The following is a 20818-nucleotide window of genomic DNA, read 5'->3' as shown; positions in this document are numbered from 1 at the left end:
TGAACGAGTCCTTTTACTTTCGCTTGATCTCTAACGGCGTTTGGGGCACCGCTACACAGTTGAGACTGCCGTGTCTGTAAAGTAATGCGAGTCACAGAACTACAGCGCCCCCCGTGCCGCTCGAGGACACCAAACCCCATCACTTAACAATATCAAGTCCGAAAAGGAGAAGTCGACAAGGGGGCAGCGGGAAATAAACAGCGTCGCGATATGGGGAACTTTTCGCAAGCATATCGCGTCGGGGCTTCAAATCTAGATGAAACGCACCTACGTGGAGACAACGCAGAAAGCTGGACAAGGAATAGAGGCAAAGTGGAGAGGAGGAAGGGGCGTCGCGACGAAGAGCGTGAGAGGCAAGTGTACGAAAGGACCGACGCGTAGGGAGAAAATAAAAAAAAAAAGAAACGAAAGAAAAATGCGTTGTCCCGCGAAGGGTTATATTGCTGGTCGCATCCGCGCTTGCGCGCGCTATGATTGGCCCTGTTCTTCAGCGGTGCCCCGGCTAATCCAATCAGAATTCTGCGCGACTGAGTCGAAATAACCCCCTCGGGTATTACGGCGGCTCGGACACACACGACGGCAGGGTGTAGGATAGTGGACGCGGGGCGGTGTACGTCTCTGCTGCTTAGACGGCCGAAAACGCGCGACCGAGAGGAAAGAAATGTGGAAATATACCGAAGACGGTCGGGAGAGAAAAGGCGAAGACAAACAGGGCTCGGGAAAGCTCCTCCGTATAGCCCAGAGATAGAAAAAGAACGACAGAGAGACGGAAAGAAATAGTTCAGTGACAGCGAGTCAGGAGATGATATCCTGTTTCATCACTTTCCTCTGCACCCCCCCCCCCCCCTTCATTCGTCTTGGATGCTTATACTTCACCCCGGTCAGCTCTTGGTGCTCTTTCTTTCGTCGGCAAAGCTGCCGGCGTGATCGTCTTTCTCTCTCTCTTTTTTTTTACCCTATTATTTTCGTCCTTCTTACGGCCCGTTGTCTTGCGTGACGCAGCGTTGCGCTTCGGCCCAGAAGCCGACGGTTTCGTTATGGGAGTAGGCGACGATAATTACTGTAGGTGCTCGTCGGGGGCCCGCGGAATGCCTGCACTGTTTGTCGTGGACGACGGTGTTCCTCTGCCGTTTCCCTTGCGCGGCCTGGCTCTCTTTTTGCCTGCGTTCTGAGCGAGGTGTATACGCGGTTCGCGAGTTCGGTTTGGCTCGCGCCGCATACTTGAGCGAGGATTGTTAACTGGAATGACGCCACTGCCGAGTAAACGCGCAGTTCTTTCTTTTTTTTTTTTTTTTTTACTTGTTCTGCTATTCTAAGGAGGGGGCTTACTGCGCTAAGACACACGGACAACAGAAGCAGAAAAAGTAAGACTACTTTTTCTATACTTCTGTTGTCCGTGTGTCTTAGCGCAGTAACCCCAGTATTACAAGATGAACTTCCACCAACTAGTCCAACTTGCCGCTCTACCGTTCTGCTGTATAGAAGTTGAACTGACAAACCGGGAGCCTGCATGGAGGCGCGTGGTGTATAGGTGGATGGGAATGTTGCATCTCTTCAGAACGCTCGTTGTGCCAGCAAACTTTGGAGACAAGTGAGTGAAAACGATATTGCACTATTAAATATAGAGGAACGGTGGATCCGCACTCGTAGTAGACACATATCAAGGGCAGCGTTAGTGAGGGATATAGATGGAAAAAGGAAAGGCAGGAAGGTGAATCACGAAAAAAAAGTCCGGTTGCTATCCTGCGAGGGGAGTAGGGGGCATTTGAAGAGATAGGAGAGGAGAAAGATTAGTTTCGAAACGGAAATTGTGATCCGGCACACGTCAATGTCGCACCATATGTTGCAGGCGTGCAGCCTTAGCTGAGAGCTAACCAATGATTTCCACTGCAATGCTAAGCCGATTATGGAATCTTCAGAGAGGTCACTCAAACCAGCTGTAAAAGCTTGTTGCGTCAAGACCGTTACAAACATCGAGAGTGCTCCACGCCGGCTCTGCCTATAAGTTAACTGTAAATTATGTAATTCACTGTGGGTTTTAGCGTTTGATCGCTGGCAGTTTAATGTTCCCACCATTTTGTATTCTTGCCAGATGTATTCAGTCCCTGCTAAATTTGTCCTCGTCGAGTCTTCTTCTTGTGCCCATGAGTGTCGGTTGAAAATCACTTGCAAGCTTCTTCCTCAGCGAGTGGGGATGAGCTGTAACAATAGCTGACGCGGCCACATGCATGTGACACACGCATGAATATGCAAAGTGGTGAACAGGGAGATAAGACCGCACATGTTTTTGGCTGGGTTTACTGATAATTTACTCTGTAAAAGCCATCGGCATTTGGCGTTAGTCGGCTGGAGCAGTGCGTGCTGAAAAGGTAGAGGGATTAAGTAGAGGAGGAAGGCAGAGAAGTTAACCATGTCAGGGAAGGCGGTTCGCTACCCTGCATTTGATGTTGAGCGCGCGGTAGGTACAAGGAGAAGAAGAAAGCACATAAAGAGACAGGCCGCACAAACACACGACCGCAGCCTGTCGCGTTCACCGCATGCTAGAGCACAGGATCAGGCTACAGCCGTTTTTGCAGGTTTGTTGTCTTTAAGGTTGGCAGTACTGACATTGTTGTCCTCTGCTCTGGCGGCCCACGACGTCGCTGTTCCAAAGTGGTCGGTTCAGGCAATGGTCTGCCATCAGCGATCGTCTCTGTACACTGTATGCGGTGGTGCACACTTCTTTGGAATAAGAGCATCTGTGTAACAAACACTGCCCATCAGTGTATTGCCCTTAAAAATTTTACGCCCTTGATGATGTAATTCTGTTCCTCAATATAATCCCCTTAATTCTAGCGCCTCCTTAACCCCCTCCTTCTTCTCCCTCCATAGCCTTTCTGACAGAAGTGTATACCTGCTCCACACTTCACTGGGGGAATAAAGTGTCCGCCAGAGCGACGAACATGTTATTTTAAGAGATCAGAGTCACACAGAGGAGGATATATTCAATTCGAAATTGAACGTGAATGCGTGTTATAATGCTCGCCGAAGTCATCCTGCTTGTATAATAATTGCTTTTTTCGTTGTCTTCGTGTCCTTCGCAGGTTCTAAGCGCTCCGAAATTGACGCCAAGGTTCCCCGCCTTGAGTGGTTGACGGGTATTCACGGCAAAGCTCACAGCTTCGCAAAAAACGTAAGAAGCTATTTCTTTTGTATGCTGTCACAACCGACGCCCGCGCGGAGAGCGCGTCATGTAGGACTCTGCGCGAGCTGCTGCTTCACGCAACTTGTAAGATAACGGAATGGAGATGGGGATGGCTTGAGTTAAGCCTCTTTCTGTCCTGCTCCGCTCGCATGCAGTGGACACATTTGAAGCCCAGGCGGGTGCGGTGCGGAGCTTTCACAATTCAGTTTTTTGCTGAACAATTTGGACGCGCTTTTTTTTTTTTTTTACTTCGCCAGTCTTCTTATGGCCCTGCGTGTTTCTGCGCGCATGCGTTCGCCTCGAAACAGAACGGAGCGCGCTGTTAAGAAATGTGCGTTCGATTAGCCAAATTTCTAAAGGAGTTGATCTCACAGTATAGAACCTAATATCGAACAATCCCGTATTAACAAGAAGAATAGGAAGAACTAGTCAAACTGAATACAACGCCGTTCACAGCTAGCGCGCCCAATCAAGTGAGGAACTTGTAAAAGACAAAGAATTATACTTTTGGTTAATTGGTGCAGTATCGCAGTAGATTAAGGAAACGAGCGAGCAAAACCTTGACAAGTGCATGGAGAGTATCGTGTTCGTTGATGGAGGCATGTATATGAACGTTCACGCGAGGAAATACAGCACCGCCCCTTGGTTAAAAGGTGTGCGAACATGTTGAGATTCGAAAGTAGTTGGCTTTGCGCAAACTGAGGCAACAATCTAGTCGGCTGTCTAAAACAAAGGCGTATCTTGTTTAATGGCTCTAAAGTATTCAGCGGAAGGCATTTGCTCCGTGCGTTTTCTTAAGAACCGGTGCCTCAGCGCAACAAGCGTTGATCTGGAGATGCAAAATCCTTTGGAACAGCCGCCACTGGCATCGGTCTTGCTCTGCTGAGATAACAGTGCGAATAAGCGCTGTTATCGCTCATATTCGCACAAAAGCGGATGTCCGATGATTTCGAATAGCGAATTATGGAACCGAACACGGATCGAACCGCATAATTCGGAATTTCGAATATTCGCATATAGCCCTCGAATAAATGTTTCGCGTAATCGTGCGTAGCAGGGGCAGCGATCGCTGCAGCTCAGCATCAGGGACGTTAAGACCCTTAGTGTCACTTGCACTAAATATTCGAAGCGACACGTTAACGGTGAGCGCCTTGTTGTCGTCCTGAATACGGTTCTTTGTGTGTGACGTGTCGGTTCGATACGAGGACACTTAAGTTCCGGGCTGAAGGCCCGTAGACCGGATTCGCAGGCAACCCTAGCGGCCTCCTTCTTGACCCGCGAACTGGGATATAGGTGTTGCATGGCTTTCGGGTCAGCTTGAACCTGTCCAGTGACGTGCACCTAAAGGCAGGCACATTCTTTCTCAAAAGTATACGGGCCACGGCGCTGCCTGCGAGCACCAGGCTAAATAGAGGCTCTTTAAGTGAGAATATTATTCAACTGAGCTGGTTGGTTCATAGCTAAACCGTCCCTGTCACCGCGACATGCATGTCTATCTTCCTTAGTCCTTTGTTTTTCAGTTCACCTGTCCAATACTCGCCTTTAAATCAATTTATTCGGTATGTCATAAATTCCAGCGTCCTCGGGAAGGAAAATGTCAGGAATGTGCCAGATAACTAGATTGTCGGGAGCACCACGGAAGCGCGCCGCACAGCTTAACGACATACAGTAAACCCTCGCTGCAGCAAAGCAACTAGACAGGAAATTGACTTCGCTATAAGGAGTATTTCGTTGAAAGTGGAGGTGATACAGGGAAACCCTATTAACGTGGGAGCATGAAAAAAACTTTGAATAAAGCGATATCTCGAATAAAGCGATTTTGTTATAACGAGGGTTTACTGCATATGGTGAATGCGCGGAGTCGTCGTCTTCATCATCATCAGCAGCAGCTTATGTTAGGCCCACTGCACGACGAAAGCCTCCCCCAGCGATCTCCAATTACCCCTGTCTTGCGCTAGCCGATTCCAACTTACGTCTGCAAATTTCCCCATTTCATCACCACACCTAGTCTTCTGCCGCCCTGAACTGCGCTTCCCATACTATCCCATACTCTAACCCTAATGGTCCACCGGTTATCTACCCTACACGCTACATGGCCTGCCGAGCTCCGTGTTTTTTCTCTTAGTGTAATGTAGAATGTCGGCTATCCCCGTTTGCTCCCTGATCCACACCGCACTCTTCCTGCCTCTTAATCTTGCGCCAACTGTTTTTTGTTCCATCGCTTTTTGCGCGGTTCTTAACTTGTTATCGAGCTTCACTTTTAACCTCCAAGTTATTGCGCCATATGTTAGCACCGGTAGAATGCAGTGATTGTACACTTGTCAAGGACAGTGGTAAGCTCCCAGCCATTATTTGGTAATGCCTGGTGCCTTGTGACTAATTGACCTCGATAAACGTATCTTTGTACAGACTCTAGAGGCTCACTGACCACCATGAATTCTAGTTTTATTTTTTATTATTGCCAGGCTACTGAACATTACCTCTGTCTTCTGCATATTAATCTTCAACCCCACTCTTGGAGTTCCTTGGTTAAGGTTCTCGATCATTTGTTGCAATTTATCTCCACTGTTGTTGAACAGGACAATCTCATATGTGAACCGAAAGTTAAGGCGCAGAGCAGCCCGTATATATTTTTTGCAAAAGGCTGTACGTGGCTCGACGCCTATGGGCATCCGGCCGCGCAACCACCAGCGAGCAGCATAGTAATCGACCGAGCGAGTCGGAGCGGCTGCCCAAAGCATCGAGATGTTTTGCTCCCACGTGACCGCCTTTTGCGTCATGACGTAACAACCGGGTATAGTGAACATGTTTGTGCGGTAAAATGTAGTTCGATATATCAAGTAATTCGATTGTGTCGAGCAACTTCGCCTACAACGATCTTTCACGCTTTTTTTTTTTTTTGTCGTGCCTTCGTTATATACGTATATTTTATCTGCAGTGGACTAACGAAGTTAGCAAGTAATCTGCACGCTAAAAAGAAAAAAAAAAGACTGCGCGTAGTAGGCAGTAATTTTTGCTTATGCCTAGAACTGTTTCTCAGCGTCACTATAAAAAAAAAAACGTTGTTATCGATGCGCGATATTGCGTAGAACTGATCCAGTCCACTCGAAAAGAAAGCTTGACAAAAACAAGCAAAAAAAAATTAAAAAAGAAGGACGCTGCGTACGCAACAATAAATAAGATGCTTCATGGTACTGGCAGAGCACTGCCAGATATATCCAATGTCCGGTTCGTCATGAGAGAGTTAATTTACATGGGTATCGATCGGAAAATTTGGCGCGTTCGATATACGGAACAATTCCCTTCATTTGAGTTTAATATATTCAGGTTCGGCTGTACACCTCCTGCGAAATGAAACCGAGGCTGGTTGTATAGAAAAGCGATTACAGTGAATCATTTAGGGCGCTCCGCGGCCTGGCAGTATCTTGTCTAGGGCTCTTTAGAGATCCAGAACATCGATTTATCGCATGAAAAAGAAATCGGAAATATTACATCAGCACTCGTTTTAGTTTCTGAGGCTAACGGCAGCGTTGAGCAACCGTACTTTGGTAAGGTTGGGCATTCCATACACCCTACCCCAGGTGCCGGCCCCTCGTCGTTGGCCCGCAGGCTCGCTTATTCCGCGCGTTGCCGCTTGCGCAGGCGCTCGAGCTCCTGCTGCCATCTGGCGTCAACATCAGAAACGAAGGGCCCCCCTCGACCCACGCCTCCGTCGCCTCCGCTGACCTCTTTCTGCTGCGGACGTCACGCTTTCACGTCGTCGTCGAGTCTTCGTCCTCCGAGAGCTACCCGCGGAGCTCCTCTAGCCGTCTGCTCTTAGCCTTTTTTTTTTGTGTGTGTGTTTTTCAGCTCTCGCTTGCGACGCACGCCAGGTGTCTCTTTAAATCGAAATCGGAGCGCCGGAATGCCAGGGCGGAGATCGGCTTTTATAATAAGGGGGCGGGGCGACGTACGCCTCCCCCCCTTTCCTCTGCCCCCCTCCCTCCTTCCGCGTCTCGGTCTAATTTCTTGGTTCGTTCCTTCGGTCAGATCGTTCGTTGCCTTGGCCTCGCCGTCTCCCAAGATCCGCGACGTTTCTTTTTTCGTCCGTACGTCAATTGCGTCACCGAGGCGTCACATTGGAAAGCCCGTCTGCTCGCCTTCCGCTTTTTCCCCAGACGTTGTCAAGGGGTTTTAGCGCGTTCGCGGTACACTCAGCGACTGCTCGTGTGTGCGATTCCGAAGCAGCTTATCTCGCTTTGTGTCGCTGATAGAGCTGACGAAAGACCAGGTTGTGGAAAGGGTGCTGACGCGTTCAGTCGCAAGGTTTATTCGTCCTCGACGTCGAAGGGCGAGTGCTTAATCCTACAGAAATAGCAAGCACCATTGCACGCCAAGAACAATTAGCATAACTTGATCGTCATTATTTCTTGCCATGGATACTATACTCTTACAAAAAATCGTTGTTTCAGTTAAAATGTAATTAATATAGTAATTAATTAGTATCAGTTTGATGGGCTATCCACTAGCGAAACTTCACAACAGCGTGTCGAAAACGGTACTGTAATATTGCGTTAGGCTTCGTGCGTTTAATTAGCGTTTTGAGGTATAAAACTCAGAGTATCGCTCTCATACCTTGGACTTGAAAGTATGATGCCTTGCAGGTTAAGAGAGCTCACATCGCCATCAGTGGGCAGTGTTAAGTAGCAGGGAGTCGGCATTTGTTTGCAGTTGCATTTAAATCGGTTGAATCCAAGTTTTCTTCACTGTAAACATCTGAATCACGTGTGCTAGTCCTAGCTGTGCAATCTGAAGGGCGTTGTAGCCTTGTACAAACCACTCCAGTGAGGGTGGTGAACTGTTCTGTAGCGCTAAAAATACACAGAAGGAAGAAGAGGTAGCTAAAGACAGCTGGCGACGCCACGTTAAACTTCATGCACTAGAATCTCGTGACGCCATGTGTTTCGATAGCACCTGCTTAGGATTAGAGAAGTTATCAACAAAAAGAGTAGATTGTGTACTAAGGAGCCAAAGGATCTGCGGAGGAAGTTTCAAAAACGTTTTCTTTCTGACCTTTTTTTTTTTCCTGCGCCTGTTCTTGTGTGGAAGCTGAGAAACACAACTATCCAAGACTTTCACGTTTCTTAAAGTAGCGCTGACATGACATTTCCGAATTGTCCTTTTCTTGCGTGCAATGAAGGTCCCAAAGCCTCTTTAGCTGTAGAAAAAAAAAAAAAAAATACTGGCAATCGTCCGAGCAAGTACTCCTTCGACGCCTCTCTAGTACGGATAGGAAAGGGCATGAGAAAGAGAGTGGAGTAGGGGGGCGCGGTTCTTAAGCTTCTTAACCCTCTTTGTTAGCCTCGGAGTTTGTGCAAGTACCGGTATAACGCGTAATCACTGTACACTTTCTTTCTTGAAATATAGCGATAAGTTGCCGGTCATGAATCGGTGCACGCTGGTCTAATGAACTTTTTTTTTCTTTCCTGGATTTTCTTCTCCTGATCCAAGTCCCGCGCCTTGTGACTGCCGGTACTGTACTTCAAATTTCTTTTCTTTTTCTTTTCTTCTTTTTGTGTGTGCTCCTGGCTTGTTGCGTAATACGCGCAAACTTATCGTCCAGCTAACGCCCGCACCGCGCCGCGCGAGCTCTGTCCACCTCATTCTCCTCGCAGCGGAGGAGGACGAGGAGGAAGCGTAGTGGGACGGCGGAGAGACAGCATCGTTATGCAGGCGCGTAATTTAGCGTGCGTACGTGTATACGTGTTGTACGCTCGCGGGGACGGTGGGGTTCAGTCACGTGGCTCTCGCTTCACGGGCGTAGTCTCGCGTTCCTTTGCTTTTTTGTTTGTTTGCTTGTTTTGTTTCTCTTTCCTGATCCCACTTGCCCGGCGCGTTTCGTTGCACATACTCGGCGTATGCTGTACACACGCGTGTATGGTGTACGCACAGGAGGACATCGTGCGCGCGCGCTTGTACATGTAGCCAGAGGCGACTTCGACAGAAAAAAAACTCTGCCGTGTGCGGTGCGGTAAGCCACCGTTGCCGTCTCGGCTGGCCACGGCGCTGTAGCCGCCGCGGACTACACGAAGTAGTAAGGTAAGACGACGAGGGGGGGGGAGGGGGGGAGGAAGAAAAAAGAAACGGATAAGAACAGACACCTGGGAAGTGGAATGGAAGGCAGACCCTTTCCGGCGCTCGCAGCGTCCTATAGTATATAGTAGTCCCCCGGGCGGGCCCTCCGACCGCTATGGGAATAAATTGGTGCGACGATCCTCTTTACTCATTCCAATCAGCCCTCCCCGGTTCTTAAATTAATGAAGCGACGGCCGCGCGCGCCGCATATTCCATACCACAACTCGTTTCTCTCTCTCTCTCTCTTCCTTCTTTGCTCCATTATTTTTTTGTTTCTTCTGGCCGTGAGTTCCTTAGTTTCGCATTGCGTGGACGCTGTCGTAGACGTCGGTGTTGCTGCTGCTGTTGCGCGGTCAGCCCGCGTTGGAGGGTTGCGGCGGCTGCTGCAACCGTGCAGACTGCTCGCTGCTGGTTGTCGGTGGTTAGCGCGAATCTCTCTCTTCATTCACTCGGTTCGTTCGGCGGCGGCTAAAGCGGTTCTCAGCTTCTTGTTTGCTTGTTTGTTTGTTTTTGTTTTCCGTACCGGTTCGGCGGTGCGCTGTAGTAAGGGCGTATGCCGGTGTAAGGCGCTAGAAAAAAAGCAGAAGAAATGAAAAAGAAGTAAAAATGTACTGAGAACAATCAGGAACGTGAGCGTTCTCTTTAATTTCTCCTGGGCGTCTTCTGGTGCGCGTTTACTCGTTTTCGATGTTGGTTTTCTCGTCGGCCACGTTGCGACATGCCGCGGCGCGGTGAATCTGGCACGCCCTGTGGCGCGGGTTCCTTGCGCGCCGCTCCTCGCATTTTGCGTGGAAAAAACAGGTTCTCTTCCTCCCCGTATATACGCGTTCGTTCACGCAGCGTCGCTGCTCTTCGTCCTTAGTTGCTTGCGTTTGTACGCGCGCATATGCGCTCGTAATATGTCTCGGGATCTCTATTAAAAAAAAAAAAAAGTTCGTTATCGGCTTCTCGCTCGCGGTCAGCTAGAAACCGGTGCTTCGCGCTTCGGCCATTATACTATAGCGCGTTCCTCCGGGCGCGTTCCATTCAGGCAGTAAAAAAATTAATTTTTTGTTGTTGTTCTACTTATTCCTTGCGGTTATTCTTCTTCTCTTGTTGAGGGGAAGAGGGAGTTCTCGGTTTTGGTATAGCTTTCGTGAGATTAAACTTTTTTCTTTCCCTTTGCCCGTTCCCTTTTAGTGTACCAACGATCCAGTATTGCTAAACGGGTTTGGGCTTGAACGTCCGTGTAAGGCACTATTTTTCTACGCGCAATATTCGGGTGCTAAGTGGGTGCAGCGCCAGCGGCGTCAAGCACTCGATTGCGTTCACGCGCGATGATGTGTACACAGACAGGTCCGATGATGAAGCGAGCCACGCTACCGTGACCAGTTAAAAAAAGAAATCTATATCCAGCCTCACAGCGCATCGTCTCCCCGCGAGGCTGCTGCTGGCCAAAAGCTTTTTTCTTCTTCTTTTTCAAAATTCATTTGCCGTCAACGGTGGCCTTTGATGATATTTGTGCTCTTGCAAATGCTTGTTTATGAATTGCCCGGAAACCGGGGCTAATAGACTTCACGCAGGGAGTCGTACGTTACCCACCACGCCCCTTTGACACAGGTATACACCAGCACAGATTCACTGCTGCCGCATACGTGTATTGGCATTCAATATTCCAATATCTGATCAACTCAGTTCGCCGCAGGGGATTCTGGGACTCGCGCGCCAGCCTATCAGAGGCGGCGAGGATGAGGAGAGGGCGTTCGGTTGTCCGTAGTGTTCTGCTATAGTCCATCAGCGCGCGTATTAGGTTGAACGGAAGGATTACCGGATGGATTAGCGGTTCGCAGTGGCCAAGCCGTTCGTTATTCGCCGAGAAACGAAGCCGTGGCAGTCTTCGTCAAAAGATTTGGCCGGCACTACGACACTTAGCATTTCAATGTACTACGTATATACAGTCAGCGAGACGGAACTGCAAGTAATATAGACGTAGCTATCTATGAAACCCTGCGGTCTTGTGCGACTTTCCGTGCATTCGCAACTTGATTTCCACTCAAACTTAGCGTACCTATCGTGCCCTCCTCCTCCTCCTCCTCCTTCTCGATCTTCCTCCCGGAATAATTTCGTCCTCCAGGGGTTCTGCACGCGCGTGCGCCTAAATCAAAGCACACGACTGTTTTCTTTCTCTCTCTCTCTCTCTCTCTCTCTCTTTCTTTCTTTGCTTTTCGCCTTTATCGGTCAATTGAGGCCGCCCCGGCTGGAAATCGAACCCGTGACCTCGCGTTCACGCCGCAGATACATGGCGCATATAGCCTCCGAGAGCCGCCGACGGTCCACATAGGTGCGAGGGATACATGGCTCAACGCCTCGCGTAAATTGGAGCCGGCCGCGCGGTCGGGTGCCTCGCGCTCCATAAGTCTTGCATAGCTGTATAGGAGCGGTACGCGCGGTGATTCTCCGTTGCGCCGCTGTGCGTAATGCGCGATGGTATATTTCCTTTCTTCTTTTTTTTTTTTTTTGTCTGTACCTGCGCGTACGCGCACGTGCGATGGCTCTGACGCAAACCACACGTTTATGTGTCGGGGCGTTGCGGCGTTTTGCCCTTCTCTCAGGTGTACGGCAAGAAGTATAGTGGTGTAAGAAGAAGTAGAAGAAGAAGGAGGAGGAGGAGGGCCTCCTGCATTTATCGTTCGGGGCGTTTTAATTGTTCGTCCGGCGGCCGCCGCCACTGACCGGCCGAATAAAACGACCACGCCTTTACGCTACATGGAGGGGTAAGGCACGTGGGAAGCATACACCTCGAGTTCCACCCCCCCTTTCCACCGTTTCCTTCCTTCCGATACATACGAGTGCGCGTGCTTCTTTTTTTTTTTTTTTTTTTGCCATACCAGGCTGCACATGGCACGGATGAGAGCTGCCGCCGCCGCGGAATTGATAATGAAGCGGGCGTATCGCGTCTCGCCCGCAACCTTGGCGCGGAAGCTATATTGCGCGTTATCTCCATCCGCGATGCGGTTACAAATTGCCGATAGAACCGATTCCGCCGGCTATGAAGGTTCGAGAGGGGAGAGCTCACCCGGGGCGCACATTGGCGCGAGCTCCGAAGCCTGCACGATGGCCGGGAGTAACCCGAACTGAACGACGATATATAGTTAAGGCATCGTGGGAGGGCTCATTGCTTAATTGAGGGAGAAGGAGAGCGCGAGAAGAACGGCCAGTTTCCCCGCGAGAAAAAATTACGAGAAGGAACTTTGGCGCTAATACAGTGCGGCTACATACCGCGGGGGTGCATAGTTATAATGCGCGGATTTGTCTAATTTTCGTTCTTATGTGGCTTCAAGACGCTCTTGCGATGCTATTTGTGGAGCCTTGGATTTATAAATTTCCGAGTATTCGCCGTTTTCCAAACGCAGCGAGGCCATTAGTCTATGTGTCTACATGCGTAATCATTGCGAATTGTTCCATATTTAATTCGATGCCTCGTTAAAAAAGAAATCAGCTAGCAGAAGTCGCTTGAAGCCAGCTATATAAAGGACTAAATTCAGGCAAATACGTGTATACTGGTCATCGCGCCCACGTCGCCCCAACTGCCGATGTTCGCAGCTAGACGCTAGCGCTAGAGTTCCCTCTAGTTTCTATAGAAAACTTAATGGCTGAAAATGCTTCTATCACGTGACTCGATATGCCGGCTAGCTTGAAGTGACACAGGAGCCACTGGGCAAAACAGGGTGAGAAGGACCATAAATAAGGACAAGGAGGATGGCATCTCCCAGTCAGTGGCACCAGGCTACAAAAGACAAAAAAGAAAAAAAAAGAAAAAGACCGCGTGTAGAGCTTGGTGGCTATGGCGCTGCGCGGCTAAACACGAAGTTCCGTCTTCGAATCCCGGCCACAGCGGCCGCATTTCGATGGGTGCGAAAAGCAAAAAAAGAAAGAAGAAAAAAGCTCGGGTGCGTAAACAGATTTAGGTGTACGTTACAGTGCCCCCAGGTGGTCGAAATCAATCCAGAGTCCCCCACTACGGCATGCCTCATAACCGGATCGCACTTTTGTCGCGCAAGACCCCTGATTATTATTCCTTGTTTATTTTCTTTTAGTACTGAACTCGGACGGCAGAGCGACCGTTCTGAAAGCAGTTGGTCAGGTGTGATCAAGAATTGCTTGAACCCTGCATGAGTCAAATCAGCTCTGGGGAAATAAGCAACGCCGAGAAAGTTTTACGACGAGGGAAAATTGTCGTATGTCCACCCGAGAAATTGTCGTTCACCCGACAAAAAGTGCCTTCGTAGTTGAAGAAAAAAAAAATCGTCCTAATCCGAAGTTCGAACCTCGGGCCAACACTTTTTTCAGCTCGGTCGCCAACACTTTTTTCAGCTCGGTCGCCTTGCTGTGTATTGTCTTATACTGATTGCCGCAGAACTAATTTACTCGCTCCGTGTTGCTGTTTTTCGAGTTATCGACTGATTCGGCGTGACGCTGCCATATCTGCTAGATTCTTGCTAAGACGGTAAAACGACCACCCAGCAAAGCCGATGGTCACGGCTTCGAACTCCGAACGAGCAGGAATTTTCCTTCGACAGCGAAACCTTTAAGAAACCCGTTCTTGGTTTCTTTCGTGGCTTCGTGCTATTCTCGGGTAGGTGACAATTTATCCAGGTTATGAAATTTCCTCATCCTTCTGGATTTTTTGCAGAACAAACTTTTTACGCGCCTGTTAGCAATATTCAAACGAAGACCACTTGCGCGCTTCGTCTGATTTCTTAACACAAATGACGACTTTTCACACGCGATCAAGTAACATCACCCAGAAAAAGTAATATGGGCAAGACATTGGGCACTTATTATAGGCTGTAACAAGCGCTAAAATACCTGTTAGGTATCGAAGCCGAACTAGTTGGAACAACCGTGTGACCCACCTTAGTAGAACGTAAAGAAAAGAAAAAGGTAGAGAAAAAAAAGAAGAGAAGCGCTGCATATTTGATTCGAGTAGCACTGAGTAGATTCTGCACGCGATAATTTTCAAACGCGAGGCTCCAGTAAAGAAGGGTCAAGAGCCTCGTGGTGCTTGCATAAGAATGCGCGCAATGCAATTCTCGACTACTCATTATGCCTCTAGGTAAACTTAGATATTGGATGTAAACGTCGTTACTATTGTAATAATGATAATGACTGGGCTGTTTTAATGTTTCGGTAATTTTTTGGGTAAGCCGAAAGGTAGCATCAATCGGAGTGAAACCGACAGGAACAACTATCAAGTCACTGCGGCGCGGTATCACCCCAATCTGTGGTCGTCCTGTCAGTTATCCTGCTCGCTCCATGGCCTCCGAGATTCACGGTCTCCCGCGTGTAGCGCTGGATGTCACAGGCCATGCTGAGCTGGAACTCCGCAACGTCAATCAACCATAAATCAATCAATCAAATCTCGGCTCTGGAGCACCGATGTATTCACGGGGGCGCCATCACGAGAGCCACGCATCCCAAGCTTGCGACGACTTCGGAACTTTTGATAACAGCCGTACACGGCGATCAAAGATGCGTGCAAAGACCCAGCGGATGAACCGGAAACGGCGTGCAGAACACCACGACTCGAGGGGTGCGGCTGCTGTTCGAGGCGCCCTCTGTTTCGCTGCGGCGAGTGTTCGTGCCGTGCTGCGGCAAGTCGACGACTGCCCTCACACGTCGTGCTCGCTGTGCCGTCGCTCACCATCGTTTACGCGGTTCGGCGGCAGCGACAACCCGAGCTCTCTCGATTACGTAAAGGCGGACGCCAAGTCACGTACGTGCGTGTAAAAGTGTACACGGAAGATTAGACGCCGGGAGACGCAGGGTTGTTCTCAAGGCCTCGCGCTATTTCCCACATCTGTATGTAACTCGAGAAAATGCGCACCCTGCGTTAGGAACGAGGTTTGAGAATGCGTGCTTAGGCGGTGCGGCTCTTTGGGCAACAGTTGCAAACGCACAAACGAAACGAACCGGTCTAGCATAACTAGCTAGCTTCGCGCGAAAAACAGAAACACGAAGTGCTGCTCAGGAAAACGACACAAACTCGTGTGCGCGCGTGCGACGCATACTATACACGTGCCGCGCGCGGCGTTGCTTTTGCCATCACTCAGGCAGCTTGAGCGCGCATACATACCCTACAGACACGGACGGACGCCCCCCAACTCCGTGGCCAACGGGTAATTACGGCCAATTTGAAGCGTCCGGTCGGGTGGCTGCGGGACGGTTCTTCTTTTAAAGGGTGCAACACGTACGTACAGACACACACGCGCGAGTGCGCACGTGGTTTCTCCAACTGCTCGTGCGATGCGCTCGCGTGCCTGTGGCCTCTAGCAGGTTTTTTTTTTCTTTGGAATACCTCCCGTACCCGTCCGTATATCCCGATCTGCTATGCGATCCGCGCAGCGCCTCCCCCTTCCTGCGGAGAGTGCAACGATCGGCGCGGTCCTGCAGCCGAAACCGTTATGTAGCCTCCGCTAGCAATGAGTAAACGGTCGGGTCTTGTGGCCTCGCTCGATTACTGGAAACCCTCGTTATAACGAAATCGCTTTATTCGAAATATCGTTTTACTCGAAGCTTTTTGGCGGTCCTGACCACAGTGCGTGCATATTTTGGTCCTTATTACTTGAAAGTGTAGCGCGTGAACTTTGGCCACGTGGCGTTTTTCTGAAGCGCACCTAAAGCGCAGTGTGCTAGCGTTACTGATATTAGTATATGAGATGTGGAACAGCCTTTTTTGCCTGATGACGTCAAGCCACACGTGGACTTAGGATAGCCGGCACGTGGCTAATAAATCCTCGTATGCTACCTAATGGTACGAAGGCTCCATTGTTGTTCACGCTCTATTTCAAGTGCATAGAAAGACGACCGGAAAACTGTGAATTAGGTGTTGGTCTGTCTTAGGTCTGTAATGGGCAATGGGTGCAACGGAAAGCCCCTGTGCTGATGTATGCGGACGGCATAGTACCTGCTGCTAGAAGACAATGCAAGACGTTTACGGAGACTTTCGAATATGTGTGGCAATGCAGCAACAAATCCAGGCCTTAAATTTTGCACACCGAAATAGGAAATTATAATCTTTATTGAAGAGACGAGTAATGACGCGGTATCAATTCAACAGCAAGTCATACCCATAGTCAATCGATATGATTATCTGGGTGTATACATAAGCGAAAGAAAGACTTACTCAGGCGCCCACCAAGGAAATGCAAATATGAAGGGGAAGCGGAATGCAGGAATAATGAAACCTAGAGCATTTTGGGGCCACGATAAATATGAGGTAGTGTGTGGAATCTTGAAAGGCGCAAATGTACCAGCCCTATAACGTTCGGAAATGCCATTCTGTGCTTAAAATCGGTGATCCAGCCGGGGTTGCAAGTTAACCAAAGATCGGTAGGCCGGTTAGCTTTGGGAGCCTGCGGTAAATTAACAAATGAGGCTGTGCAGGTTCACATAGGTTGGGTCTCTTTTCAAGTCAAACAAGCGCAGAGCAAGGTTGGTTTCGAAGAAAGGCTCAGGAACATGGATGAAAATAAATGCGTCGCTACAGTGCACAAGTATAGGTACCTGAAAAGCGTCGACATGGAATGGAGGAAGAGGCCAAGGAAAGTTGGCAATCAAGTATAGGGTTATTGAAAGTGTGAGTGGCACAACCAGGAGTCCTCAGAAAGAAAGAAAGAGAAACAGATACAGCGAATTAGATGAAAAGAATGGAAACAAAAATGACCATGGAGATTTACAAAGAATGGGAAGAAAGCAACTAGAATGGAAAATGTGTACTATAACACAAAAGCCTGTGCCCTGATATGCGAGGCTCGAACCGGCTGCCTAAGGACAAAAACATACCGGAGAAAATATTCGCAGTAAGATGAGGCATGCGTCCGCCGCAGTAAAAATCCGGAGGCAGCTCAGCAAATCCTAATGGAATGCGAAGGGATTGACCGAGTGAGACCTGTAGGTAACTTACACCTTCCAGAAGAGCTTGGATTTAATGCGGGTGTTAGCATTAACCGGTCAGCAGTCGAAGTATGCAATAGATGTTTGGAATATCGGTGGGAAGACCGCTAGGAAGAGACAAGCTAAGAGGCATAGGTAACGGTACCCGGTAGAAATATAAGTTCTCAGGAAGAAAAAAACAAACAAAAATATTAGGGAGGTGTAGGCAACATGCTAGACTGAAAAGCGTGTACAGCATACCTAATTAGCACAGGCAGACTTGGTGAATAATTTAATACGAGTTTTCTCTAATTCTGACGGCAAGAATGTGACGAAAACGTTTTAATACGGTTCCGCAGGCGTCTGACTTCGTATACGGGACGAATATTTTAAAATCTGAATAGAAGTCCAGGCGTAGCGCAATACGTTGTGTCTAAAACGTAGCGGCTACGACGCGTTTGCGACTCTGCAATCATATCCAGCGTTTGCAGCGTATAAAATAATGTCCTTCGAGATTGTTTTTTGTTACTGAGAGGGAGTCGTCGCTGGACCTTATACACGTGGGCGTATATTTGGACACCACCTACATAATGCACAAATATCTCGGATGGTTTAGGCAGGTAAAGTTGTGGTTCTGTATACTCTAGTGACCTGCCGTGGTTGCTTAGTTGCTATGGTGTTGGGCTGCTGAGCACGAGGTCGCGGGTTCATACTCCGGCCACGGCGGCCGCATTTCGATGGGGGCGAAATGCGAGAACACCCGTGTACTTAGATTTAAGTGCACGTTAAAAATAGAGCCAGGTGGTGCAAATTATTTCGGAGTCCCTCACTACGGCGTGCCTCATGATTAGATCGCGGTTTTGACACGTAAAACCCTATAATTTTTTTTTTGTACTGTAGTGTACGTGACGTCACAAACATGGCGCCACCAGCGTGGCCGCCCACTTTTACGTCTCCAGTGTTCGGGTGTTTCGTAAACTTAAATACTTCTACCAGAAGGCTAACAGTCTCTACGTTCATTTTCGCCTCAGGCAACCTCCAACAACACGGAGCTTTAGCGTTTCAACGGACATCCCGCGAGTACAGTCAGAAACAATGCGACGTCAAAATAACGCTAGCTGTAGGTGCGCGTCATCATTCCTTTCGTCAGATGTGCCTCCGCTGGCTGCAGTGGTAGACGCTCGAATATGGACTCGAATATAAACGTATTGAACTTAAATAAGAATTTAATGGCTCATTCAATAGATATCCTCCTTTCTTTCGCAGAACGTGTGACGGTGAAACATAGAAACACTGCCTTTTCTGTAGCGGATGCTCTGTCTTTAGCAAGTGCACGCAATAGAATGGCTGTTGCATCGCATACACTCAAAAAACAGTTTGCATCCTTTGGGGTGTATATTTGTCCCACAACAATAATCGTCATCTGCCTTGCTTGCCTTTCCTTTCTTGAAAACTCGGCGCTCGCTACTTTCCTGTCGAGAATGCTGCGTCACACTGATAACGCGCATGCCGTTCGTGACTGGGAAGTACCGGGCTCGCAGCGTTAAAGAAGGGAAACGCAGGCAAGACAGATGACGATTATCGTTGTGGGACAAATATACACCCCGAAGGGTGCAAACTGTCTTTAGAGTGTATAGCTGTGGCGATATCACATTTTTACTTGCGTTGACTATGATTAACAAGCTCCCCTATAACGTCGTCTTTTAATCAAGCTCTAAGAATGTGCTGAAGTTTAGTCTCACATTCGGGACGTGGTTGTGACCGAAACTCGCGTGCCCGTTGGATAGCGCCTCCGCGCGTAGTAGGCCACGACCGGCCGACTCTGATTCGCTGTTCGTGCATGGCCATTTGTCATTATGCCTATATGTGCGAATCGGCTATCTTGACCATACGCTTGTGCGGCGTGTGTGTATACATACATCATAAGCGCACGCCACGCGCAAGTCTTTCCTCGCCTGCATCGTTCTTCCTTACTCGCGTCTCTCTCTCTCGAGGTCGTTCAGCGGGTCACTGCATGAGTCGTGCGCGAAGCTCGCTTCCAGTGTAATCGAGCTCTTTGAATGACTACCCGCAAGCTTGAGATCAAATAAGGGGTCCTGGCACGGAGAGGAATGCATTACTGCTTGAGACTATATTTATACCACGGTCGTCAGCCATACAGAGGTGGGGCACCCCGAGCAGCCACATTCTCTACGATCGCTTGTTCCTGTTACTTTATTTTCTGTGCCCACTTACCGTTTCACGGTAGAATTTTAGAAACAACAGGCGCAAGCGGCTTTGCGTGCCAGCAAAGTAGGATCAGGGACCGCACAGGGGCAGTGCCCAAACTTGCCTCAGGTTATTTTGTAAACGAGATGAGAGAGATGTGAGATAAAGTTTAATAATAACTGAAAGCTGGCCTGCTACAGGCTCGGCGTGCTGCTCCATGTGTAGCCTGTTGTAGTGGTGCTGCCGTCTCCAAATGGTGCCCTGTTCGAAGAGGATGACGGTGACGGGAGCGTGTGTTTAGAACGTTCCCGGCTCTGCGGCGGGGCCGATGTGCCCGTCGGCTAATTTTGCCTCCGATGGATGTCAAAAATTTTAAACGTGACTGCGGTCGCCCCGCGCGCGCCCGCACACGCAAACACGAGCGCATGCACACACACATAAGGCGCGCACTAGCACGTTAGCTTAGTTTAACACGGAGAACAAAGAACTGTAGGAAGAGAGCCACGCTGTCGACCCGATTCCATGACTCCTGGGACCTCCTTTCAAGACGTCGAACTATACAAAGCCATCAGTTTGCTAATTATTTGCCGCACAACGAACGGCATGGATTTGGAGCCCTTCCCCTGTGCGGTGTACTCCCACAAATGCAGGTGTACACCTCGGAGGATGCATGCAGCTCTGCGACTTAAAACTTGAAGCTCTTCCTGTCAGACGCAGACGCTTCTTTTGATTAGCTGCGCTGCGCGCTCGGTGTTCCGCCGTGTGCGTAAGAATCGCAAGTCTGCAAAGGCCACTTCTGTGCTGCGGGAGGAGGTGCTACACGATGTAGTCCCTTCGTATCGTTCGACGCGTCCGTGGTTCCCATTAGCGGTGCATAAACACTCGGGAACGTGACATTCGATCGCTCCTTCGATCATGGCCTTTCCAAGTGAGCCTGTGTCGCTTCCAGTGCCTGTCGGGTGCCCGCCGACGCCAGTATTATGGCAACCGGGAAAAAAAAGGAGGGCGGACGAAAGAGGGGGAGGGGGGCGCGGCCACTTCATGTAGGTGGTTCTTTGTTGCTGGTAATGGCAAAAGAAAAAAAAAAGGGGGGGGGCATACAACAGTTAAAAGATACGAAATGGCAATAAAAAAAGGGGACCACATATGCTCGAGCCCATGATTTCGGAGCAAACAGTGCGCGAATTGTCTGGAAACACGAGCGGAAATAGACGGGAAACAATTCGGACCCGCAATGCCGCCGCGCGTCCGAGGGGGAGGAGGAGAGAGAGCGAAGTAAAACACCGGCCGACGGAGCCCGAGTCGGTAAGGCATGCAGCGCCGCCGAGTGGCGTGTTGGGACAATATTGTCGGGAGCCCTCGGGCGCCGCGCCTATGTGCTTCCCTACGGCTTGGTCT

The 20818-nt window shown here is 49.4% G+C and overlaps 1 protein-coding gene across 1 annotated transcript in view; it reads left to right on the top strand.

Moving 5' to 3' along the window:
• The window catches only part of LOC142560412 (uncharacterized), a 398440-nt gene that overhangs the window by 87636 nt on the left and 289986 nt on the right, over nucleotides 1-20818 (top strand). The window contains exon 2 of the mRNA XM_075672505.1: nucleotides 3084-3172. The gene's annotated coding sequence lies outside the window, so the exon portion shown is untranslated. The remainder of the gene's footprint in view (nucleotides 1-3083; nucleotides 3173-20818) is intronic.

Source organism: Dermacentor variabilis, chromosome 10, assembly GCF_050947875.1.
Source record: "Dermacentor variabilis isolate Ectoservices chromosome 10, ASM5094787v1, whole genome shotgun sequence".
NCBI classification, from domain to species: Eukaryota; Metazoa; Arthropoda; class Arachnida; order Ixodida; family Ixodidae; genus Dermacentor; species Dermacentor variabilis.
Note: the sequence above shows the minus strand (reverse complement) of the source record. Positions and strands in the feature narration are given on the sequence as shown.